This window comes from Coregonus lavaretus (genome assembly GCF_964263955.1).
Source record: "Coregonus lavaretus genome assembly, contig: HAP1_SCAFFOLD_787, whole genome shotgun sequence".
NCBI classification, from domain to species: domain Eukaryota; kingdom Metazoa; phylum Chordata; class Actinopteri; order Salmoniformes; family Salmonidae; genus Coregonus; species Coregonus lavaretus.
Genome location: NW_028163316.1, coordinates 2906 through 30197, shown reverse-complemented (window position 1 = coordinate 30197; position 27292 = coordinate 2906). Strand labels below are relative to the sequence as shown.

Here is a 27292-nt window from a genome sequence, read left to right as displayed (position 1 = left end):
CTCTGGTCTGGCCGGGTGCGCTGTTTATCTGGACGATGTAGTGATATATGCAGATACTTGGGAGGAACATCTGTCCCGTATTCAAGCCTTGTTCCAATGTCTGGCTGCGGGTCGCCTCACCATAAATTTGGCTAAATGTGAGTTTGCTAAGGTGATTGTTACATACCTTGGAAAGGTGGTTGGGCAGGGTGAAGTGAGTCCTGTTCGGGCTAAAGTGGTAGCTATTGATGCTTTTCCACCACCAACTACTAAAAAGGAACTGATGCGTTTCTTGGGAATGATTGGGTATTATCATGGTTTTTGTAGGAACTTCTCTACTGTGGTCGCTCCCTTGATAGATTTGCTGAAAGCTAAGGCTGTGTACGTATGGTCTTCTCGTTGTCAACAGGCTTTCGAAGATGCAAAGAGGTTGCTTACCTCAACTCCGGTACTGGCTGCTCCTCGTGTGGATTTGTCATTTACCTTGCAGGTGGATGCTAGTCATGTGGGGGCAGGTGCAGTTTTGCTGCAAGCAGATGTGTCTGGGGTTGAGAGGCCTGTTAGTTTCTTTTCCAAAAAGTTTAACCATTATCAGTTGAACTATTCGGTCATTGAAAAAGAAGCGCTAGCACTCATATGGGCGCTGCAACACTTCGAAGTGTATGTCGGGTCGGGAGTAATACCTATTGTGGTCTACACCGACCATAACCCTCTCACCTTTTTGAGGTCCATGATGTGTCCTAATCAGAGGATAATGAGATGGTGTTTATTTTTACAATCCTTCCATCTAGATGTGCGGCACATCCGGGGGACTGATAACGTGATTGCTGATGCGCTCTCTCGTGCGCCCTGTTCCTGAATGTTTAGGTGACTGACCATTGTTTGGTTTTGTCATGTTCTATCTTTCCTGTCTGTTCCCTCCTGGTCTTGTGTTCTTCTTTCCTCTTAAACGTTGCTTCCTGTGTGTAAAGGATGCTGAGGTCATTCATTGAGCTCTCTCCATGCAGACACCTTTATTGATTTTTGTTGTGGTATTTTTGTGGCTTTTTGGTTGTTTGCTTTGGCACCTTTCAACACCTTGCATTATTACATTTATGCATGCATAACACTCACTTACACTACTGATTACACACACCATTGTTAATTGTACTTAGTTTACTTTAGTTAATAAATATATATTTTGGTATTCCTTGTCTCCACGTTGTCTCCCTTTTGTTACGAACTTTGAGCCGGTTCGTGACAACGGAAAACCCAGCCAACTGTATATTATCCATGTCGTCGTTCAACCACGACTCTGTGAAACATAAGATATTACAGTTTTTAATGTCCCGTTGGTAGGATAGTCTCGAACAGAGCTCATCCTGTTTATTCTCCAGTGATTGCACGTTGGCCAATAGAACGGATGGTAGAGGCGGGTTACCCACTCGCCGACAAATTCTCACAAGGCACCCGGATCTGCGCCCCCTATATCTCCGTCTTTTCTTCATGCGAATGACAGGGATTTGGGCATGGTCCGGGAGAAACAGTAAATTATTTGCGTCAGACTCATTAAAGAAAAAATCTTCATCCAGTTTGAGGTGAGTAATTGCTGTTCTGATATCCAGAAGCTCTTTCCGGTCATAAGAGATGGTAGCAGCAACATTATGTACAAAATAAGTTACAAACAATGCAAAAAAACACTAAATATCACAATTGGTTAGGAGCCCGTAAAACGGCAGCCATCCCCTCCGGCGCCATTATGTCGATGGCTAAATCTAGCCTTTAGAAGTTGCTAAACCCAAACAAGTTTTTTCAAGGATGGAGTTGAGGAGCAAAGAAAGCTTTGCACTGGAAATAAATATTGCCTTTCATGATTGACCTTTAAACATTCCATTGACCAACCTTCTAGGTCTAACCTTCTCATTAGCCACTAGAGAACCAGGTAAGCAGACTGAATTACAGTTAGTGATCATATCTGCTCTTTTCTGATATAAACATACAGTGCAGCAATGTATGCACATTTACTGAAATATCCCATGGATAGGAGAGCAATATCTAACTCTTCCTCACTCTTACACAGCCCGGGGTTATGGAATCTCAGCAGGGCCAGGCTCCAAAAACAACAGCCAGTATTCATTCATATACTCAAATCATTATTATTGGTCACATACACATATTTAGTAGATGTTATTGTGGGTGTAGCGAAATGCTTGTAAATGCTCCCTATACCTTGAAACCTATAGCAGCCAACAGCACAGACACCTGTTGATGACCATGGCCACATACACAATCTTCCCCCATACTAAACTAAAGGGCACAGGTTAGGGAAAGAAGGAATCTAAAAACATAAGTTCCCTCTACTGCAGGTATGGAAGTAGACATTGGAGGGCTAAGAGCGCCATCTTGTGCAAGAGTTTATGAAGACAGGAATGAAGGTGAAATCTATATACTTCTATTATTTATTTCTATTAGTTATCTATTATTTTATTTTTCATTTATAACATTCAATATAGACATGTGCAGACAAATAATGTCCAATTATTTATCAAGAATAAAAAAGTAATTACAGTAGAACATTTCATTTGTTTTAGGCAAGGAAAGGCACACAGTTCTGAACACATTAATATAGCAAAAATATTTTGAAATCCCAATTTGAATGTTTTCATACATGATCAAGTAGCAGCAAGTTTCAGGCAGTATCAGGAGGGGGCATACGTTTCAGGTTCAAGCTAAAACAAAGACAGTACAGATTCACACAATCAAATTCATGACAAAATATGGACGATGCTGATAGTACTTTGCTAAAAATAGAAAAACTGATAATTTGAGTTAATCTTAGAACAGGGCTGCTAAATTCATCTGTTTTTGCGTGCTTGGCTGCGATGCAGCAGAAGAAACCCACACGTCTCTGGTGAGGGAGGGAGAGAGGACCTTGGGCATAAACAAAGCTGTCGCGCTAATTCTAACCCTGACCATTGTGTAACATGCTTTAGCACACTGCCGCGTCACACCGCCTGTGGCGGCCAGACCTGATTTACCGGGCCAACCATACCCAAGGCACAGCATCTCTCCCCCGTCATAGGACTACGACACACTTCAGGATCATGCATAAGGAACACAAAAGTAGTCTAGACGAAGCAACACAGACTGAGAGACAGAGAGAGAAAGGAAGAGAAAGGTGAAAACCATGAAAACACCAGTTGTAGTCCTTCTTCCAGTGTAATAGTGTATCAATCGAACATGCCAGGGAACTTGTTATTACAGTACGTGGTGAAGTTAAACTCCTCCACTGTAAACTCAACGTCCTTCCACTTCTTGGCTAGTTTTCTTCCCTCTGGAGTCTCCATGGCAAAGTTCTCGATGGCCAGAATGGGCAGCAGGGCAATCTCCTTATATACCATTTCCATTCCCCATTGCTGTTCAGATATAAATATATAAACAAATATACTGATGTAGATTTCCATATATAAGCATGTTAAAAGACAATAGAATAGTCCTAGTAACATAAGATAAACGGAAAGGCTGCGGATACAAATTCTACTGGACCTTTCTTCCCGGGGTGTAAAAGTCCCGAAGTTTCTGTGCATGTGCAGGATTCCGTATTTACGCACAGTCTCTGCTCTACTCCTAGAGAACAGGCTATTCTGGCGAATGGTTCTCGTTTAATAAAGTGAGATCAAAGCTGAATCAATTTCTGCAAGATCACATAATGATAGTATTGTACATAACAGAACTGAATATACACTGAGCGTACACAACATAAGGAACACCTTCATAATATTGAGTTACACCCCCTTTTGCCCTCAGAACAGCCTCAATTCATCGGGGCATGGTCTCTACCAGTGTGCCTGGCACCTACTACCATACCCCGTTCAAAATCACTTAAATATTTTGTCTTGCCCATTCACCTCTGAATGGCACACATACACAATCCATGTCTCAATTGTCTCGAGGATTAAAAATCCTTCTTTAACCTGTCTCCTACCTTTCCGCTACACTGATTGAAGTGGATTTAACAAGTGACATCAATAAGGGATCATAACTTTCACCTGGATTCACCTGGTCAGTCTATGTCATGGAAAGAGCTGGTGTTCATAATATTTTGTACACTCAGTTTAATAGCATAGTATAATAATAATAATAATAATAATAATATGCCATTTAGCAGACGCTTTTATCCAAAGCGACTTACAGTCATAATACAATAATGTTACTGTAAGACAAAAAACACCACCTCAGGTTTTAGAATGGTGACCTTTTTCTCTCATGCAGCCACAACACAACACAACAGCGCGCCACTAGACAAAATATCTGCCTACGGATCCGCAGCCTCAGCCTAAAATAAAAAGCTAGAGATTAAAGGCCAACCTCACCCTGCCACAGGCAGCACAGCTGATCACACGGCCTGGCTCCCAGTCCTCAAAAGTCTTCAGAAGGGTCTGCCCATTGGTTTTATAGTACCTCCTGAAAACACACACACATGCACAGGTTAACTCCTCACACACAAACACACTGATGCAAAAACACTTCCAATATGTGACAGTGACAGTATCAGGACAGACATTAGAGAAACACAACTTACTCAAAGTCAGGGTTGATGTTGACATGGTGTGCGTTTTCAATTACTTTAATGTCATTGCCGAAGGCCACGGGCACAAAACAGCCTCGACGCGAGAGCTGAATGCTAGCAGCACTGAAACGACCCTTCTTCTTGATCTTCAACTGTTCTTTCAACTGTCTGGTCAGTGATCTAATAGTGGAGACAGAGAGAGAAAAGATCTAGTGAAAAAGAGATTAGAGAATGAGGAATTGGCATGCTCAACTCAAAAATAATTTGGGTGCCGGGTTCAAAAGATATACTGGAAAAAAGGAAAGTGAGTGAGTGTAGGTTTTTCCAAAGAGATGAGATACATGCAGGGGTAGTACATAGAGAAAGATACCAGCCTCACCACCATGAGGAATAGCCTCACCTTCATTTGGAACTCCCTGGGCTCCATCCTCTGCACTTCGCTGATGGCCCTGCCAGTCAATTCCTCCAGACATTCATTGAGATGTTCCCGACGCACCTCCCGCCCCCCTGCCTGGGCCACCACAGAGTAAACGCTGTCACTCGCCCGAGCCCGGCCACTGGCCTGCTGTTGTGCGATCTCATTGGTCAGCAGCCCATAGCGCACCACCAGGTTGCATTCTGGGATGTCCAGGCCCTCCTCGGCAACGCTGGTGGAGATCAGGAGGTTGAGGGAGCCCTGGCGGAAGTTTTTGATTGTGTCCTTCTGCTCATTCTACAAGCGCACCCACAGAAACACACAAACAGAGGTCAGTTGTTGGTATGACACAGGCATTGGCACTTTCCAACCCACCTTTCTATACCTCCAAAAGTTCTGACTGTGTTTAATGTCAGGTTACCTGGGTCATGTAATTGATGCCGTTGCCAGCGCCTGTCAGAATGGCTGCCCTGATACCAGCACGCTGCAGGGCTGGGTTCTTGGACACCCAGTCATACAAGCAGTGGGTGCTTTTACGGGTCTTGGAGAAGAGGATGCCTCTGGAGTGCCCACCCTGGTCAAACTGCTCCAGCAGGGTGCTCTGAAGCTTCCCCATCTTAGGGTTTTCAAACCGGTCATCGCCTGCCAGTTTCCTCAGCTCCACCTCGTTCTCTGTTGAGGATCAGGACACTGACTATCAATGATCAGAAGTTGAACTTCCTATACTCTTAATATTCCCAAGAATCACACGCATACAGTATGTGAGAAAGTGGGAGAGATTGTTCCAAGGGAATTGCAGGTTCTCACCCTGGTAGAGTCCAAGCAGGAAGAAGTCAGTTCCATCCATGGCAGTGGAGCTCTTGGTGCTATAGTAGGCCTCTAGGACCCTAAAGGCATCCACCATGCGCACTGTGTCGTTGATGAGCAGGGCGTCGTTGTACTGACGCAGGTGGAGAGCACACTGGGCCAGTAGTCTGTTCCTGTCCGTCACACCTACACCAGGAAACACACATGCAAAATAGGTTTTAATATGGAATTCAAAAGTATGGCATTGACTGAGGAAGGTTCCTTGTGTGATTTGGTGCATGAAAATGATTCCTATGCTTTGCTTCTATAATGTGGTATTATTTCATATTAAGAGGATGATTTACCCTTCTTCTCCAGAATCACCACGTCTGCCTCATACTCCTGCGTGCCAAACTCCCTGATAGAAAAGGCCCTAAGGCCATGAAGTCATGGATAAACTGCATCATGAACTTCAGGTGATCCCCAAATGGGTCCTGAGACAAAACAACAGGAGTTTGTTGAATTCAAACCAATACAGCTCTCAAGTTCAAAGGCTATATGTTTATAGAACAGAATTGAACTCACCTGAGGTCTTCTGTCAACGATGTCAAACCTTTTCCTGGGTCTGGGGACCTTTTTCTTCAGCTCAGGGGCATACACTTTAGACGACACAATCACTGAGTCCAGGTTGGCACAAATCTGAAGGCGATAAATAACGAAATTAGCTAAATGTAAAGGGTAAACATAAAGTGTTAGATCTAGCTCACATTCCATGAGGGTAGTCCCCTCGTAGTCCTTGATGTAACCAAGGTAACGACTCTTCGTCACTTTGATGTCTTTGGAAAATCCCTGTGATGACAAAACAAGCCAGAGGGGAGAGGTCAGAGGTGAGGTAGAGAGAGAGGTACATGTTATCATCCTATACCATACCTGCTTCTTGAAGTAGCCAATGGCGTACTCATCAGCGTAGGTGAGGAAGTACAGGATGCTGTGCTTGATGTGGTACTCCTTTAGGTGGTTCATCAGGTGAGTACCGTAGCCCTGAAACCACAATGGCAAACAATCAGGGGAAAATGTTGGCCTCTTGGTCCAACACATACATTCAAACTCTGACAGATACCGTGAGTACAATAACAAGCCATTAAGTCCAACTTACCCAGCTAATTTATTTCAGTATTTGTGCTGTTGCATGTAAAGGAGAGGTGTGTCCATACCTTGACTTGCTCGTTGGATGTGACGGCACAAAAGACGATCTCTGTAAAGCCCTGGGTTGGGAACATCCTGAAACAGATGCCCCCGATGACACGGCCATCCTTGATTAGGGCCAGCATCTTGTGCTTCCTGGACAGAGAACAGTCCAAGAGAGTGGGGAGAAATGGTCAAAAAAAGGTCATTTCAAGAAGCTTCACTGAAGACATAACAGGTGAGAGAAACTGTTAAACTGTCTACGTACGGGTCAAACACTAGGCGTGCGATGTACTCTTTGGGCATGCGAGGCAGCTGGTGGGAGAAGACGTTCTGCAAGCCCACCAGCCACATCAGGATCTTCTTGTTGGACTTCTGGGAAAGAGAGTTCCCTATGACATGGAACTCTATGATGCCCCGCCTCTCCTCCAGCCTGGCTGTCTCATCACGAGCAGCATTGGCAGACAGCAGACTCGTCTAGCAGAGAGTGACAGTGATTATCAACATAGTTCATTATTATATTAATTCTAACAAACATCCCGTTTCCATACTTAGATGTTAGACTTGATAAAACATATCAGTCAACATAAATATTCATGTTGCACTGGCGAATGGACATTAAATGACGCGTCTCAGTCTTGGGCAGCACTTACCTCTGGGCCCAACATGGTAGCCGGGTCAGTGATGGTCATCATTACCTCGTTGACCAACTCCATGGGGATGTCGCCCATCACCCTGATCCTCTTGGCGTCCTCCAGGGTCAGAGCTTCTGGAAGCTTCCTCTTCTCTCCTGAGGGGAAACAGTACAAAACATTACTATAACCACCATGAATTTATATGATGTTTATGTGTCTGAGGCTATCACACGGAGGCATTGGAAATACAAGCTCCCACATCAACAGGCAAGACATAAAAACAAACGTCAGCTATTACTTCACACCCAGTACAAAGCAAAAGTTAGCTTGGCGGGGCTGCCAGAGTTACTGACCTGTTATGGGCTCGGCCACGCCAGAGTCCAGCCCCAGACTGCCTAGCGAAGAGCCACTGTTCATGGCCTTAGAGATGGAGGGCGAACCCGACACTGCAGCAGGGCTGATCACTGCCAGGATCAGAAACACAGGACAATGACCGAGACCAGACAGGATTATTGAAAATGGAGAGAGGGAAAAGTATCATATCATCACACATTACATGTTGTACAACCTATAAGTGCCTTTATGGATCTTATGAGAACCACTTATTTAGTTGTAACAGGTACCCCCTACCTAACTGGTGACCCAGCTGGCCCCCCTCTGAGGCAGGCATGGTGAAGTCAGCCTCCCAGATGGGAGAGTTTTCCCCATAGATCTCCTACTCTAGCATAGACAGAAACCTGGGACACAAACACTTTGTTACAATCCACAGATTCACAGCGTCCATCTCACTCACTCCAGAATCTTGGTTTGATTGTAACTCGAGGGAGAAACACAATAAGTATCAACGTGACACCACGTACTTGGGAAAGTGTGTGAGGATTAGTGTGCGTTTCTCTGGTAGGAGCTTGTCCTTCTCCACTCTGAACTTCTCCAGGAGCTGGCGGCGCGTCACGGTGAAGATTGACTTGAGCAGACTGCGGCCAAACACCTGGGTGGTCTCATAGCGCGGCAGGCTGTCGTTACTCTGGGGGACATGGCAGTAGCACAGCCACCTGGGAAACAAGACACAGATTAGATTACAGTAGTTGTGAGTCACTTTTGATGGGAACAAAAGGAGAAGTCAGCAGTGAGACCTCTACATTAACAGAAAATAAACAAGATGCAATACAACAACAAAAAACAAGATGCAATTCATTGCAAAAAAACAAACATTTTCCACAACAGATGTCACACACACCTGGTGTAGTCCACTTTGTAGGCTGTGCCATCATCCTTCTGGGACCGCTGGCGGAACTGTGTGGGAGTCTCCAGCTTCCAGTAGTTGAGGCACAGGAGGAACATCTTGGAGAGCTCAAACATTGTCTGCCTCTCTCTGGGTGCCAGGTGGCTGAATTTGTACTGAACGAAGTTCAACACTCCCTGAGAAACAAAATAAAACAAACTTGTACAAAAAGTATTTTACTGTTGGGCAAGAAGGAAAGAACAGCTTGACAAACAGGTAGGAAGGAGACTTGTCTACCTGCTCTATGTTGGGCTTCTGAAAGGGGGGACTCCCCAATGATCCCTCCACTATCGGCTGACTCATCTGCAAGATGCATTTTCTCAGCAGCTGGGGGATAGAGATGAAAAGAGAGAGAGGTTCAAGATGTGCAAAGCCAGATATTGACTCCAGTGGCAGGAAAGTGGAGGTTATGGCCATTTACACTTGTCTGTCTGGTTGGAATGAAGGGAAGTGATGTCATACCTTGAAGAGGTAGAAGTAGACCTGCTTGGTGTCAGTGTCCTCCTCCTTGTGCACAGACATAAAGAGGTTCTCCACATCCACCACCATCCCCAGCAGCCTGTTGATCTCCTCCTCTGACACGTTCTCTAGGTGGGACACATGGGCCGCTGCACAGGAGGGGTTCAATAACAGATCAGCATCTTAAAGTGTCAATCAGCAGTTGAAACAATAACAAAGGAACTCCACACAACTGTTTCGGTAAAAAGTTTATGAATGGGGCTGGAGAAAAGTAACTACTCTCAAATTCATAGACAGAGCTACGTATGCAAGGACTGACCATCCATGATATTAAAATGATTGTTTTAACCATGTTTTTAGGCTATACAGTGTTTCTTTACATTTACATTGTTTACAAACATTGGAGTAAAACAAGCTTATATTTTGGGTTCTGATGGGGTAGGACAGTTGAACTAAGCTCATTAAGCATTTATAAGTTATAGTCTTCAAGAATCAATAGGTACATATCATTAATTTATAAGCACAAAAATGGATGTAGCAACTGCTGACTGCCCCTTTAAAGGGGAAATCGCTAAGGATTGTTACTTTACTACTCACTCAATAAAGAGATGAGGCTGAAACCTACATTGTGCAATTTCTATGATCATAATTGCTATTATGGAATAGCATACACATTCTATATCTATGATGTGTATTGATGACATTAGGTTCAGTGTGATCATGAAGCATATCTATCCTTCAAACTAGTGTTGAGTCATAAGGCAGCCTACCCAGGGCATGCCCGCAGCTGCGGCAGGACTCGCTCAGGCTGGCCGCTTGTTGCTGTAAGTCCATACTACGGGTGGCTGTCGGCGGTTGTGGGTTCTTCCAGCCATTGCACTTGCATGTGTCACTAGCCTAAAGATAAGAGGAAAATAAATCAGAAGCCCACACTAGCATAATAAAACAGATTCATGCTAGTTGGCTGCCTAGCTAGCTACTACCAAAGTTGGTTAGCCTTGCTGTTGCTAACTATATTCTTGACAGTAACGTTAGCTACGCATGTACGCCATATACATTTATGAAGGATATTATTGCATGTTAGAAACCAAATGCAAATGATAATGGTGTTTTGTTTCTGTTTGTTTAGATGGTTGTGCAAGTAGGGGAAATGGCTAGTTAGCTAGTAATTGTTTTGGTGAACTTGGCTATGCTAGCTAGCCTAGCCATATAGCTAACGTTAGCTATTTAGCTACCTTGCAAGCGGAGAAGACTCCGAGTTTCTCGAGCTTTTTCGCCCGTGGAAAAGCTCTGACTTGGGCTTATTTCTGACTCGCCCGCTGTTGTTGGCTAAGACCTGGTCTGACTGGGTCACTGTTCCCCGATCCAGATCCCGCCCCAGCAGTCCCACCAGACTGAGCTTGATGTAGCCGGGGTTGCAAGACAGCTGAATGGCGGGTAGCTACTGGTAACTTTTAGCAACTGTGGTTAGTTGTTTCCAATGTTATTTCACGCTTAAGAGTACCTGTAATTGAGCCAGCTAGCTACCTACCATTCAGCTGTTTTTCTAACTTCATTATCCGAGGCATTAACGTTAGGTGGTTGGTAGCTGCTGTACTTAATTACAGCTACTGATTGCAGTCTGCCACCCAGATAGCTGGCGTTGGGTAAGTTTGGCTTTATACATAGCTTGGGCTTTGTCGAGTAAGGCTTAAACTATGTATTTAGATTGTAGTTAGGTATTATAGGTAGGCATCGTGGGCTGTTGTGGGTAGTTGTTGTATGTAGTTATTGTAGGTTACTTTTGTATTCGGCGGTGCCGGGTGTAACACGAAGCTAGCTAGCTAACTCACCTCCTGGACTAGCTGGCTAGTAGCTATTAGCAACGGTAGCAACTAAATACAATATCCTTTTAGCCAGCTACATTCGTTCGCAGCGACGCCGTTTTTCAAACAAAGTCAACACAGCAGCCATTGCTAGCTAGCCAACACTACCAGCTAGCTGTACTGTAGTAGCTAAATACAATATCTTTGTGCTAGCTAGCCAACGTTTAATCATTGCTGCGTTATGAAAGAACTAGACACGGACACGAATTATCAGTTTAGTGTGTTAACACACTATTGGTAGTTTGTTGTAACCAAGTATTGGTGCTAAACTGTGTGTTATTGGATGCTAGCATGCTAGTTAGCTATGGCGTCATAGTTAGCTAGCTGAATAAAGTAAGTTGAGTCTAGTCCTTGAAACATTGAACCGCTGTAGTTTACAACAATTCTAATTTCTAAAGTGGAAGTTGGGAGAGTTTTATTCGGGTGGTTCAGTGAAACAATTATAGTTTCTGAGGTGGAAGTTGGGAGAGTTATATTTTTTTTGGTGAGGGAGGCCTTGCTCTCTCCTTTCCCAGATGTTTAGTTCATTTCATTCCGATCTCCTCTGCATTATTGTAGCCATCTGCTACAGCCTGTCAACTATGCCTCTGCCTATCCCTGTTCTCTCCTCTCCGCACAGGCTACACAAACGCCTCACACCGCGTGGCTGCTGCCTCTCTAACCTGGTGGTCCCTGCACGCACCACACACCTGGAGTTCCAGGTCTCAGGCAGCCTCTGGAACTGCCGTTCTGATGCCAACAAGGCTGACTTCATCCAAGCCTATGCTACCCTCCAGTCCCTCGACTTCCTGGCGCTGACGGAAACATGGATTACCACTGAAAACACTGCTACTCCTACTGCTCTCTCCTCGTCTGACCATGTGTTCTCGCATACCCCGAGAGCATCTGGTCAGAGGGGTGGTGGCACAGGAATCCTCATCTCTCCCAAGTGGTCATTCTCAATTTTTCCCCTAACCCATCTGTCTATCTACTCATTTGAATTCCATGCTGTCACAGTCACTAGCCCATTTAAGCTTAATATCCTTGTCATCTATCGCCCTCCAGGTTCCCTTGGCGAGTTCATCAATGAGCTTGACGCCTTGATAAGTTCCTTTCCTGAGGATGGCTCACCCTTCACAGTTTTGGGGGATTTCAACCTCCCTACGTCTACATTTGACTCATTTCTCTCTGTCTCCTTCTTTCCACTCCTCTCCTCTTTTGACCTCACCCTCTCACCGTCCCCCCCTACTCACAAGGCAGGCAATACGCTTGACTTCATCTTTACTAGATGTTGCTCTTCTACTAATCTCACTGCAACTCCCCTCCATGTCTCTGACCACTACTTTGTATCCTTTTCTCTCTCGCTCTCCTCCAACACTACTCACTCTGCCCCTACACAGATGGTAACGCGCCGCCGCAACCTTCGCTAACTCTCTCCCACTACTCTCTCCTCTTCCATCCTATCATCTCTTCCCTCTGCTCAATCCTTCTCCCTCCAATCTCCTGATTCTGCCTCCTCAACCCTCCTCTCCTCCCTTTCTGCATCATTTGACTCCCTGTGTCCCCTATCCTCCCGGCCGGCTCGGTCCTCCCCTCCAGCTCCGTGGCTTGATGACTCATTGCGAGCTCACAGAACAGAGCTCCGGGCAGCTGAGCGGAAATGGAAGAAAACTAAACTCCCTGCCGACCTGGCATCTTTTCACTCCCTCCTCTCTACATTTTCTTCATCTGTTTCTGCTGCTAAGGCCACTTTCTACCACTCTAAATTCCAAGCATCTGCCTCTAACCCTAGGAAGCTCTTTGCCACATTCTCCTCACTGCTGAATCCTCCCCCCCCCCCCCCCCCCTCCTCCCTCTCTGTGGATGACTTCGTCAACCACTTTGAAAAGAAGGTTGACGACATCCGATCCTCGTTTGTTAAGTCTAATGACACTGCTGGTCCTGCTCACACTGCCCTACCCTATGCTTTGACTTCTTTCTCCCCTCTCTCTCCAGATAAAATCTTGCGACTAGTGACTGCAGGCCGCCCAACAACCTGCCCGCTTGACCCCATCCCCTCCTCTCTTCTCCAGACCATCTCCGGTGACCTTCTCCCCTACCTCACCTCGCTGATCAACTCATCCTTGACCGCTGGCTATGTCCCTTCCGTCTTCAAGAGAGCGAGAGTTGCACCCCTTCTCAAAAAACCAACACTCGATCCCACTGATGTCAACAACTACAGACCAGTATCCCTTCTTTCTTTTCTTTCCAAAACTATTGAGCGTGCCGTCTTTAGCCAACTCTCTTGCTATCTCTCTCAGAATGACCTTCTTGATCCAAACCAGTCAGGTTTCAGGACTGGTCATTCAACTGAGACTGCTCTTCTCTGTGTCACGGAGGCTCTCCGCACTGCTAAAGCTAACTCTCTCTCCTCTGCTCTTGTCCTTCTAGACCTGTCTGCTGCCTTTGATACTGTGAACCATCAGATCCTCCTCTCCACCCTCTCCGAGCTGGGCATCTCCGGCGCGGCTCACTCCTGGATTGCGTCCTACCTGACCGGTCGCTCCTACCAAGTGGCGTGGCGAGAAGCTGTCTCCGCACCACGTGCTCTCACCACTGGTGTCCCCCAGGGCTCAGTTCTAGGCCCTCTCCTTTTCTCCCTATACACCAAGTCACTTGTCTCTGTCATATCCTCACATGGCCTCTCCTATCATTGCTACGCTGACGATACACAACTTATCTTCTCCTTTCCCCCTTCTGATAACCAGGTGGCGAATCGCATCTCTGCATGTCTGGCAGACATATCAGTATGGATGACGGATCACCACCTCAAGCTGAACCCTGGCAAGACGGAGCTGCTCTTCCTCCCGGGGAAGGACTGCCCGTTCCATGATCTCGCCATCACGGTTGACAACTCCGTTGTGTCCTCCTCCCAGAGTGCGAAGAGCCTTGGCGTGACCCTGGACAACACCCTGTCGTTCTCCGCTAACATCAAGGCGGTGACCCGATCCTGCAGGTTCATGCTCTACAACATTCGGAGAGTACGACCCTGCCTTACACAGGAAGCGGCACAGGTCCTAATCCAGGCACTTGTCATCTCCCGTCTGGATTACTGCAACTCGCTGTTGGCTGGGCTCCCTGCCTGTGCCATTAAACCCCTACAACTCATCCAGAATGCCGCAGCCCGTCTGGTGTTCAACCTTCCCAAGTTCTCTCACGTCACCCCCCTCCTCCGCACACTCCACTGGCTTCCAGTTGAAGCTCGCATCCGTTACAAGACCATGGTGCTTGCCTATGGAGCAGTGAGGGGAACGGCACCTCCGTACCTTCAGGCTCTGATCAGTCCCTACACCCAAACGAGGGCATTGCGTTCATCCACCTCTGGCCTGCTGGCTCCCCTTCCTCTAAGGAAGCATAGTTCCCGCTCAGCCCAGTCAAAACTGTTCGCTGCTCTGGCACCCCAATGGTGGAACAAGCTCCCTCACGACGCCAGGACAGCGGAGTCACTCACCACCTTCCGGAGACATTTGAAACCCCACCTCTTTAAGGAATACCTGGGATAGGATAAAGTAATCCTTCTACCCCCCCCCCCCCCCCAAAAAAAAAAAATAAAAAAAAATGGTAAAGTGGTTATCCCACTGGCTATAGGGTGAATGCACCAATTTGTAAGTCGCTCTGGATAAGAGCGTCTGCTAAATGACGTAAATGTGCCCTTGAGCAAGGCACTTAACCCTAATTGCTCCTGTAAGTCGCTCTGGATAAGAGCGTCTGCTAAATGACTAAAATGTAAATGTAAATGTCTGTGCCGCCGGGTCCGACATATCAAAACGCACGCTTCACTGCAGCCTGTTCCACTCAATGGTACGTATACACATCATTGGTTCCACTCCACCCCTTTTTTGGGTCGCTCACCTCTCCCCTCGCCCTGGATTTGAAGAAAGGCAGTATGGGTACTGTAGTCTCAGTGGCCCCTGCAGTCTGCCTAAAGTATTGAAAGTAGCCGGAATTGTCAAAGTTTGCAATGAAAACATACAAATGCATTTACATAGAACAATACAGAATTACACTGTGTTGAATTAGCTACACTATTTATTGACCACCATTGAGTATAAATTCTACTTTAACGATCCAGTAGAGGTCAGTAGAGCACACTAACTTTCTAACTTCAATGAGGACTGTTGTGAGAGGTTCTTGTGTAACATGTAGGATAAATAATCGAAATAACTTAAAATGTGTACTTATCCCTTTGCGTTTGAAATGAAAGGTTTCAGCTTTGGGGCAACAGCTGTTTACAATTAGTCTGGGAAAGTATAATCTGCCCCAGCCATTACTGTCATGTCAGAGAGAGAGCAAAGGGGTTTTGGCCAACTAAATCCACTGGCGGGACAACGACGACCACGACTGTGGAGCAGGAATGTGAGGAATTCAGTCAGACCATAGTGTGAGATTTTTCAGCAGAAAGAATCTCACTGAGCTCAGCTGGCTTCTTAGACTGATGAGGATCTATTGATGAGATTGAGAATTAGAGAAGATCGACAATTAGAGAACAAAGGCTTCTGTATGACTGGAAACAACTACGGTACGCCCAACATGTCGGTAAAGATACTCATAGCTGTTAGGTGAAAACTAAGTGAAAAATCTTCTACTCGAATACCCATTGTCATACAACAAATGAGAAGACAGGCATACAATGAGATACCTTCCCCCTTATTTATTGGTAAAATTACAATGTTGTTTTGCTTTGTTTACCCCTGCCCTCCCCATGTCCCCCATCTCACAGCAGTGACAGCTGCAGGTACTGTTGTGCTAATCATTGATGTCATAACAGACGATCCCTCCCCGATATGAAAAAGTAAAAAAAGAACAGAGAAAAAGAAAAGCAAAAGAAACTGATAAAATCTGAAATCACAACAGATGACAGAACCAGTGCACCCCATACCAGAGAATCTTCAGAAACAAAATAATTGTATACAAATAAAAAAGACATCTTTACATGACAAAAATAATTGAGGATGACAAAGTATCATGTTGAGATTGGGAAGGTATTGTATTGACAGTAACTACTGATTGGTCACATATTTGAAGAAAATAATTATACAAATAATAGCAACATGTTTTCAATACACAATTGTGATTTTGGTCAGGAAAACAAATCTTGCTTTGTGTTTTATTCCACTTTCGTCATTGTATATGAATGATTCAGAGACATTATATTAATGCTAAAAATGACTTATTGGTGACAATGATGTTAATGCACTATGTATATGGTTGGATATCATAGATTAATGATTGGAAAACCTTAGGTGGTCTAGTCTTTGAAATCATACTGTTTAACTTGTGCCAAAAATAAGTGAAAGTAATAACAATAATAATAACAATGTAATAGTTCAGTTCATCTACACAACTGCTATATCTGGAAGGAAACAACTGTTCTCCTAACTCCTTATTTGGGGTTGAGGAGTTGAACACTCTCCCTTCTTTTGCCCAAGGGTGACGATCGGGAACAAGACAAAATTAAATCATGAGAATTGCTACATTCACCCACCACCAAACTAAACAGGGTTAGAACAGTGACAGAAGACATACGTTGAAATACTGTAGTATTATGGTAAAGAAATGACAAGAGAGAGGGAGAGACAGAAAGGAGAGGGCCAAAGAGCCTGTTCATTATTCCTCCCAGTTGCGTTTGATTTTTTATTTTTCTTACAGAAATACAGTGAAACAAAGAAGAACAGTGCTCTGTTATGTGCGATTGGTAAGGATTGATATTTTTTTCCTCCCTAAGTGGGGTTGTTGTTTTTTGCCTGGGTGTTGTCAGATGTCCATAGTTTCGTTGCAGATACTGGGTTGTTATGTCCTCGGATAAGTTAAAACAGTTTTAGGTCATCATGTTGGTCATAATTGTGTCATGTCTGTTGGTCGGATCATTGGAACCTTGGAGTTGTGTGTTGACAGTTGATTGGCCTGTGAGCTGGTTTGCTTATCAGTTGATCGGTGCAGTATTGGTGCATGGTGGTTGGTCAGACCGTCGGTTGGTTTGACCGTGGGATGTGTTTGTCAGCTGGTCTGGTCAGTTGGTTGATACTGCAGGTTGGTTGGTGTGTCGGTCCAGTTGGTTAGTTCCCACCTCCACAGCACTTGCTACCACCAGCCTGTGGGGCGGCTTCCTGCAGGTCCACTCCTGCCCGGCCACTGGCCCGGCCACTGGCTCGTTCTTAGGAAGCTTCTTGGCTACAGGAGAAGGACAAAAAGAAACAGTGAGTAGGAAGCCTTCATGGTTTCTACACATTTAATTTGTTCTGGGAAGAAATGTACACCGAGTATACAAAACATTATGAACACCTGCTCTTTCCATGACAGACTGACCAGGTGAAAGCTATGATCCCTTATTGATGTCAATTGTTAAATCCACTTCAAAATCAAGCGTAGATGAAGGAGAGGAGACATGTTAAAGACAGATTTTTAAGCCTCGAGACAGTTGAGACATGGATTGTGTATGTGTGACAAAGGAGATGATTGTGGACTACAGGAAAAAGAAGAGGACCGAGCACACCCCCATTCTCATCGACGGGGCTGTAGTCGAGTTGAAAGCTTTAAGTTCCTTGTTGTCCACATCACCAACAAACTAAGATGGTCCAAGCACACCAAGACAGTTGTGAAGAGGGCACGACAAAACCTATTCCCACTAAGGAGACTGAAAAGATTTGGCATGGGTCCTCAGATTCTCAAAAGGTTCTACAGCTGCACCATCGAGAGCATCCTGACTGGTTGCATCAGTCAGGTTCTACAACTGCTAAAAAGGTTCAACTACAACTAAAAATTGTCAAAGACTACAGCCACCCTGGTCATAGACTGTTCTCTCTGCTACCGCACGGCAAGCAGTACCGGAGCGCCAAGTCTAGGTCCAAGAGGCTTCTAAACAGCTTCTACCCCCAAGTCATAAGACTCCTGAACATCTAATCAAATAGCTACCCAGACTATTTGCATTGGTATTCTTTCTTAAAATTGCATTGTTGGTTAAGGGCTTGTAAGTAAACATTTCACTGTAAGGTCTACACCTGTTGTATTCGGCGCATGTGACAAATAACATTTGATTTGTGTATGTGCTGGGTTTGGATTGTGTATGTGCTGGGTTTTTCACGCTTAACAGTTTGCTGTGTATATCAAGAATGGTCCACCACCCAAAGATCATCGAGCCTACTTGACATAACTGTCGAAAGCATTGGAGTCAACATGGGCCAGCATCCCTATGGAACGCTTGACACCTTATAGAGTCAATGCCCCAAAGAATTTAGGCTGTTCCGAGGGCAAAAGCGGGGGTGCAACTCAATATTAGGAAGGTGTTCCTAATGTTTGATATACTCAGTGTCACGATCGTCATTCATAGAGGAGGACCAAGGCGCAGCGTTGAACGCGAACATTTTATTTATTAGAATGATCACACGATCAAAACAACAAAACTAAAACGTGACGTCCCTGGTTACATAAACAAACCCACACGGAACAAGAAACCACAAATAATGAATGCCTAACGGCTACCTAAGTATGACTCCCAATCAGAGACAACGAGCTACAGCCCTCTCTGATTGGGAGCCACCCTGGCCAACATAGATATACAACAACTAGAACATAAACAAATGAAAACTCACACCCTGGCTCAACACACTAGAGTCCCCAGAGCCAGGGCGTGACAGTACCCCCCCCTAAAGGCGCGGACTCCGACCGCGCCAACCAAATACAACAGGGGAGGGACCGGGTGGGCACTCCGCCTCGGCGGCGGATCCGGCTCCGGACATGACCCCCACTCCTTCTCTAACCCCCCAAAGTACCCCTGGTCCGGTCTGGCCCTGCTGACCGGAGCTGAACTGAACACTGGTGGAGCGGATTGCTCTAGCTCCGGCGTGACGCAGCACCTGACCGGTGCCGGACCCGCCACCGGTGGAACAGGCACGGGCCGTGCCGGACTGACGACGCACACCACTGGCTTGGTGTGGGGAGCAGGAGCGGGCCGAGCCGGGCTGACGAAACGCACCACTGACTTGGTGCAGGGAGCAGGAGCGGGCCGGACCGGGCTGACGACGCGCACCACTGACTTGGTGCGGGGAGCAGGAATGGGCCGGACTGGGCTGACGAAACGCACCACTGACTTGGTGCGGGGAGCAGGAATGGGCCGGACTGGGCTGGCGACGCGCACCACAGACTTGGTGCGGAGAGCAGGAACGGGCCGGACAGGGCTGACGACGCGCACCACTGACTTGGTGCGGGGAGCAGGAATGGGCCGGACTGGGCTGACGAAACGCACCACTGACTTGGTGCGGGGAGCAGGAATGGGCCGGGCCGAGCTGGCGATGCGCACCGTAGACTTGGTGCGAGTGGCAGGAACAGGCCGGACCGTACTGGGAACACACACCACTGGCCCTACATTTACATTTACATTTTAGTCATTTAGCAGACGCTCTTATCCAGAGCGACTTACAGTTAGTGAATACATATTTTTTTATACTGGCCCCCCGTGGGAATTGAACCCACAACCCTGGCGTTGCAAACGCCATGCTCTATCAACTGAGCTACATCCCTGCCGGCCATTCCCTCCCCTACCCTGGACGACGCTGGGCCAATTGTGCGCCGCCCATGAGTCTCCCGGTCGCGGCCGGCTGCGACAGAGCCTGGATTCGAACCAGGATCTCTAGTGGCACAGTTAGCACTGCGATGCAGTGCCTTAGACCACTGCGCCACTCAGGAGGACTACGTGGGGATCAGGAACAGGCCGGACCGGACTGGCAACACACGCCAGTACCTCTCGCCGTGCCTCTACATCTTCCACCCCCTCTTCGACCAGTGGCCCCCGTAACCTGGCGGCCTCCTCTGCCAATCCGCTGGGCCGCTCTGCCGCGGTCTCCTGCTGGCCCGTCGTCCACGGCGTTAGCCCCCCTCCTAAAAAATTTCTGGGCGTCTCCCCTACCCGTGGACCAGGTCTCCATGTCCCTCGCCAGCCTTTCGCCCTTCTGCCACAATGTCAAGCCCTTCTCTTCCTCACCCGGCTTGACCCAGTCGAGGAGGCGAAGGAGATCTGTTAGGGATCTCCCTGGCGATGGCTCCTGGACACGCTGCTTGGTCACATCTTGGTGGTTTCTTCTGTCACGATCGTCATTCATAGAGGAGGACCAAGGCGCAGCGTTGAATGCGAACATTTTATTTATTAGAATGATCACACGATCAAAACAACAAAACGAAAACGTGACGTCCCTGGTTACATAAACAAACCCACACGGAACAAGAAACCACAAATAATGAATGCCTAACGGCTACCTAAGTATGACTCCCAATCAGAGACAACGAGCTACAGCCGTCTCTGATTGGGAGCCACCCTGGCCAACATAGATATACAACAACTAGAACATAAACAAATGAAAACTCACACCCTGGCTCAACATACTAGAGTCCCCAGAGCCAGGGCGTGACACTCAGTGTATACATGCACACATAATAATGTGGTACACGTACCTATGGCCATAAAGATCTCATTGACGTTCATGGCCGTCTTGGCTGAAGTCTCCATGAAGAGCAAACTGTTGTCATCTGCGTACGCTTGTGCTTCCTACAAAAAAACAAAGGAAGGACAGAGATCTTTAGAGGTCTATCACAAACATATAGATACACTCAGTAATAACCCAAAGTTTTGAGAGTTTGTGAGCATTCATGAATATCAACAGAAATGATAAAAATGTCATTTGTAGACATTCTACTGTTTAAACAACCTTAACATTTCCCACTAATAGTCCAGTGGGAGCAGCATCTAACTGTTAGGAGTTCCTCAGTACCTGGAAGTCCACAGCTCTTTTGTTGGAAAGGTCAGCTTTGTTCCCTGCCAGTGCAATGACGATGTTGGGGCTGGCTTGTCGTTGGAGCTCCTTCACCCAGTTCTTTGCGCGTGTGAATGTATCCTGCACAGGAAAAAAACACTTGTGATTTGATGAAATACACTGCTCAAAAAAATTAAGGGAACATTAAAATAACACATCCTAGATCTGAATGAATGAAATAATCTTATTAAATACTTTTTTCTTTACATAGTTGAATGTGCTGACAACAAAATCACACAAAAATTATCAATGGAAATCAAATGTATCAACCCATGGAGGTCTGGATTTGGAGTCACACTCAAAATTAAAGTGGAAAACCACACTACAGGCTGATCCAACTTTGATGTAATGTCCTTAAAACAAGTCAAAATGAGGCTCAGTAGTGTGTGTGGCCTCCACGTGCCTGTATGACCTCCCTACAACGCCTGGGCATGCTCCTGATGAGGTGGCGGATGGTCTCCTGAGGGATCTCCTCCCAGACCTGGACTAAAGCATCCGCCAACTCCTGGACAGTCTGTGGTGCAACGTGGTGTTGGTGGATGGAGCGAGACATGATGTCCCAGATGTGCTCAGTTGGATTCAGGTCTGGGGAACGGGCGGGCCAGTCCATAGCATCAATGCCTTCCTCTTGCAGGAACTGCTGACACACTCCAGCCACATGAGGTCTAGCATTGTCTTGCATTAGGAGGAACCCAGGGCCAACCGCACCAGCATATGGTCTCACAAGGGGTCTGAGGATCTCATCTCGGTACCTAATGGCAGTCAGGCTACCTCTGGCGAGCACATGGAGGGCTGTGCAGCCCCCCAAAGAAATGCCACCCCACACCATGACTGACCCACCGCCAAACCGGTCATGCTGGAGGATGTTGCAGGCAGCAGAACGTTCTCCACGGCGTCTCCAGACTCTGTCACATGTGCTCAGTGTGAACCTGCTTTCATCTGTGAAGAGCACAGGGCGCCAGTGGCGAATTTGCCAATCTTGGTGTTCTCTGGCAAATGCCAAACGTCCTGCACGGTGTTGGGCTGTAAGCACAACCCCCACCTGTGGACGCCGGGCCCTCATACCACCCTCATGGAGTCTGTTTCTGACCGTTTGAGCAGACACATGCACATTTGTGGCCTGCTGGAGGTCATTTTGCAGGGCTCTGGCAGTGCTCCTCCTGCTCCTCCTTGCACAAAGGCGGAGGTAGCAGTCCTGCTGCTGGGTTGTTGCCCTCCTACGGCCTCCTCCACGTCTCCTGATGTACTGGCCTGTCTCCTGGTAGCGCCTCCATGCTCTGGACACTACGCTGACAGACACAGCAAACCTTCTTGCCACAGCTCGCATTGATGTGCCATCCTGGATGAGCTGCACTACCTGAGCCACTTGTGTGGGTTGTAGACTCAGTCTCATGCTACCACTAGAGTGAAAGCACCGCCAGCATTCAAAAGTGACCAAAACATCAGCCGGGAAGCATAGGAACTGAGAAGTGGTCTGTGGTCACCACCTGCAGAACCACTCCTTTATTGGGGGTGTCTTGCTAATTGCCTATAATTTCCACCTGTTGTCTATTCCATTTGCACAACAGCATGTGAAATGTATTGTCAATCAGTGTTGCTTCCTAAGTGGACAGTTTGATTTCACAGAAGTGTGATTGACTTGGAGTTACATTGTGTTGTTTAAGTGTTCCCTTTATTTTTTTGAGCAGTGTACATGACAAAGATAGATTTCACAATGGATGTTTGTTTTTCACACAAGAGCTCTATTATATATATCTACAGAAGTGTCAGTTACGAGAGCAAAGGATACTTGTTGAGGGTTTGAATAATCATCAACCTCAGCTAAATATAGATGCAGAGTGCTGACAACACTCAGGGGCTAGTTCCACACGTGACCAGCAGCAGTCACTCACTGTGTTGGTGATGTCATAGACCACGATGGCAGCCTGCACTCCTCTGTAGTACATAGGGGCCAGGCTGTGATACCGTTCCTGCCCTGCAGTGTCCCAGATCTCAAACTTAACTGTTGTGTCGTCCAAGCAGACAGTCTGTGTGAGGAAGGCAGCTGAAGAAATGAAGAGACATATCATAGACTTAGTTTCAGGCGCTATTTTTATTTTGAGGTCTGCTAATGCTCTACACATAGAAAAGAGGTGTACATTTTGCTTCGCCTGTACATTTCCTCACAGTGGAGTAATGCTCAGTATCTGTACAGGACAGGTATTCTGTTTTCTTCCTTTGATAGTGTCGTAGGGGTATAGTTGTCCTGATTTGACATGGCTGAGTTAAACTAGCACAAGGCAAACATAACCCCAACAGCCAAGGCCATGAGACAGTTAAGAGGAAACATGATCAGTGGCTTAATGAGAACTTGTGAGGAGAATTGGGAGTCTTCCAACGTTAGAGAGAGGAGGAAGGGACAATTATTATGTAAGTAAACAAGATTGAGTCGCAGAGCACTAAGCACTGGGTAAAATGTTACTGCGAGAAAAGTAGTGAGAGTAAAATACACTAAACAAAAGTGAGTGATGGAAAGAGAGAACAAAACATGTGGCTGTCTATTGGCTAATACACGGAACATAAGGATTCTGCTTATTCAGCCCATTGTGTCACATGGCTGAGGGAAATGTGCAGCAGCGCTCATAGAGGAAGCCCGCTCCATACTAAAGCTTGGTGACCTTAGACCAGACAGCTGACGACAGGTTTTAAAAAAATGAAAAAAATGCTGACTCGTCCTAAGGCTTTGGCTAGTGTAAGCACCGAGCATCCTGTCTCTCCAGCCTCACCCTCCTGTGGCTCATGCTGCATGATGTGACTCGGTGTAAAAAAAAATACGCTAAATCATATAATGAAAGTTCCCAACACCTGTGTGTAGGTTTAAAACACTAGGTGAAGCTGAAAAGACATAGTTACTCATTACCCAACTTTTGCAGTGGAATTCTTTGAATGTTATAACAGAAACGTGAGCGCTCTTTGAGGACAGGTATCCATCTAGCCATCAAGTATTGGTTTCCAGATGCTATTAGAGAAGTTCCAGGACAAAATCCCATTGTTGACCGACTTCCTTCCTGTTTTAAAGAGTCCACAGAGAGAGACCCCCTTCTCTCTGCTACACTCCGGCTAGCATTAAGTCAATACATACGTTATTAGACAGATGACAAGTACCTCTTTCTAGCACATATCTATTTTCTGTTTTCAGTTTGAACATTCTCTATAAGGCTTTCTGTGGCCAAGAGTCAGGACATCCCACTCCTTGTGGCATATTTAAAGTGTCAGTCTGAGAGGTTTGGCTGCTCATGCGAGAGTCAGGTGATCAGCTGCCAAGAAATAACTGGTTCTGCAGCTCAGGTCTGCTCCTGATCTGGCCTTGAACACAGCCCCAGTTAAGAAGGCATTGTAAATGGTCTTCCTTCAGTCTACTACACATTCACACTTCCATTATATTTGATCTTTATAACATGATACTGACTCAACACAAGGACAGCAATAAATCAACACAAACACTAAGCATGACTAAGACACAGTCAGAAGAATAACAATCCCAATGCAAACAGCGTCCCTACTCACCTCCGATGGTGCTCTCCTGGTACTCGTGGAACTGGCCCTTGACGAAGCGCAGCACCAAGCTGGACTTGCCCACCGCTGACTCTCCCAGCAGCACCAGCTTGAACTGGCAGATCTTGTTGCTGGCCGCCGCGCCGTTGGTCCGTGCTGGTCCTCCTCGACCTGCCATGCTGCTGAGCAGAGAGCTTCACCAGTGTAAGAGGCTCTTGGTGGAGGATGAGGCTGCTCTAGGTGGGTGTGTCTGGGGCGGAGGACTGGGGCTCTGAAGCTGAGCAGGTGCTGGAGCTGAGACAGGCCAGGCGAGGGTGGGCTAAGCTGGGTCAGGAGAGTCAAGGCGGGCTGGAGGAAGAGGGGACTTCACCTGTGGGGGCTGGAAAAAAGAACAGACTGTGACTAATAACATCACAAGTTGGCGGCCAGTATGATACAGGAAAACTTTAGTAAACTAGAGTGCCTTCAGAAAGTATTCATAACCCTTGAATTATTCCACATTTTATTGTGTTACAGCCTGAATTCAAAATTGATTAAATCATTTTTTTTGTTCTCAACCACCTACACACACAATACCCCATAATGACAAAGTGAAAACATGTTTAGAAAATGTTACTCATTTATTGAAAATTAAATAAAGAAATATCTAATTTACATATGTATTTACAACCCTGAGTCAATACTTTGTAGAAGCACCTTTGGCAGTGATTACAACTGTGAGTCTTTCTAGGTAAGTCTCGAAGAGCTTTCCACACCTGGATTGTGCAACATTTGCCCATTATTCTTTTCAAAATTCTTCAAGCTCTGTCAAATTGGTTGATGATCATTGCAAGACAGCCATTCAAGTCTTCCCATACATTTTCAAGTAGATTTAAGTCAAAACTAACTTGGCCACGCAGGAACATTCACTGTTTTCTTGGTAAGCAACTCCAGTGTAGATTTGGCCTTGTGTTTTAAGTTCTTGTCCTGCTGAAAGGTAAATTCATCTCCCAGTGTCTGGTGGAAAGCAGACAACCAGGTTTTCCTCTAGGATTTTGCCTGTGCTTAGCTCCATTTTGTTAATTTTTTTATCCTGAAAAACTCTCCAGTCCTTAACGATTACAAGCATACCCATAACATGATGTAGCTTAAAAATATGGAGAGTGGTACTCAGTAATGTCTTGTATTGGATTTGCCCCAGACATAACACTTTGTATTCAGGATAAAAAGTTAAATGCTTTGCCACATTTTTTGCAGTATTACTTTAGTGTCTTGTTGCAAACAGGATGCACATTTTGGAATATTTGTATTCTGTACAGGCTTCCTTCTATTCACTCTGTCAGTTACGTTAGTATTGTGGAGTAACTACAATGTTGTTGATCCATCCTCAGTTGTCTCCGCCATTAAACTCTGTTTTAAAGTCACCATTGGCCTCATGGTGAAATCCCTAAGCGGTATCCTTCCTCTCCGGCAACTGAGTTAGGAAGGTCGCCTGTATCTTTGTAGTGGCTGGGTGTATTGATACACCATCCAAAGTGTAATTAATAACTTCACCATGCTCAATGGGTTATTCAATGTCTACCAACAGGTTCCCTTCTGTGCGAGGCATTGGAAAGGGACCTTACAGATAATTGTATGTGTGGGGTTCAGAGATTAGGTAGTCATTCAAAAATCAGGTTAAACACTATTATTGCACACAGAGTGAGTCCATACAACTTATTATGTGACTTGTTAAACAAATGTTTAACAAGGGGGGGGGGGGGGGGGGGAGTATTTGATCCCCTGCTGATTTTGTATGTTTGCCCACTGACAAAGACATGATCAGTCTATAATTTTAATGGTAGGTTTATTTGAACAGTGAGAGACAGAATAACAACGAAAAAATCAAGAAAAACACATTTTAATGAGGGAAATAAGTATTTGACCCCCTCTCAATCAGAAAGATTTCTGGCTCCCAGGTGTCTTTTATACAGGTAACGAGCTGAGATAAGCGTGTGTATAAGCGCTATAACAAAAATGCAATGTACAGTAGTAGAAATATTAGAATGAGCTATGTGAATAATACAGTATATGAATACACAGTGTGAAAAACAGTATAAAAGAAACGGGAAGTGTCCAGTGTTTAATGTCTCTATGTACATGGGGCAGCAGAGTTGGCTGCTTGTGTACAGTTGAAGTCGGAAGTTTATATACAGTGAGGGAAAAAAGTATTTGATCCCCTGCTGATTTTGTACGTTTGCCCACAGACAAAGAAATTATCAGTCTATAATTTTAATGGTAGGTTTATTTGAACAGTGAGAGACAGAATAACAACAAAAAAATCCAGAAAAACGCATGTAAAAAATGATACAAATTGATTTGCATTTTAATGAGGGAAATAAGTATTTGACCCCCTCTCAATCAGAAAGATTTCTGGCTCCCAGGTGTCTTTTATACAGGTAACGAGCTGAGATTAGGAGCACAGTCTTAAAGGGAGTGCTCCTAATCTCAGTTTGTTACCTGTATAAAAGACACCTGTCCACAGAAGCAATCAATCAATCAGATTCCAAACTCTCCACCATGGCCAAGACCAAAGAGCTCTCCAAGGATGTCAGGGACAAGATTGTAGACCTACACAAGGCTGGAATGGGCTACAAGACAAATCGCCAAGCAGCTTGGTGAGAAGGTGACAACAGCTGGTGCGATTATTCGTAAACGGAAGAAACACAAAATAACTGTCAATCTCCCTCGGCCTGGGGCTCCATGCAAGATCTCACCTCGTGGAGTTGCAATGATCATGAGAACGGTGAGTAATCAGCCCAGA

The 27292-nt window shown here is 45.9% G+C and overlaps 2 pseudogenes across 2 annotated transcripts; both read right to left on the bottom strand.

Moving 5' to 3' along the window:
- Positions 1-2522: 2522 nt before the first annotated feature.
- On the bottom strand, positions 2523-15315 carry LOC311118257 (histone acetyltransferase KAT2A-like; annotated as a pseudogene). Its single transcript has 21 exons — positions 15270-15315; positions 10526-10716; positions 10061-10187; positions 9294-9439; positions 9069-9158; positions 8787-8968; positions 8410-8601; positions 8180-8286; positions 7903-8013; positions 7568-7704; positions 7183-7391; positions 6944-7070; positions 6660-6770; positions 6315-6578; positions 6095-6223; positions 5751-5936; positions 5365-5615; positions 4929-5240; positions 4541-4737; positions 4332-4422; positions 2523-3374 (listed from the first exon to the last, which is right to left on the bottom strand). The product of its transcript is annotated as a histone acetyltransferase KAT2A-like (transcript).
- Positions 15316-16195: 880 nt separating this feature from the next.
- Positions 16196-24884, bottom strand: LOC311118258 (ras-related protein Rab-5C-like; annotated as a pseudogene). Its single transcript has 5 exons — positions 24523-24884; positions 22869-23020; positions 20935-21057; positions 20618-20711; positions 16196-17344 (listed from the first exon to the last, which is right to left on the bottom strand). The product of its transcript is annotated as a ras-related protein Rab-5C-like (transcript).
- Positions 24885-27292: the final 2408 nt, after the last annotated feature.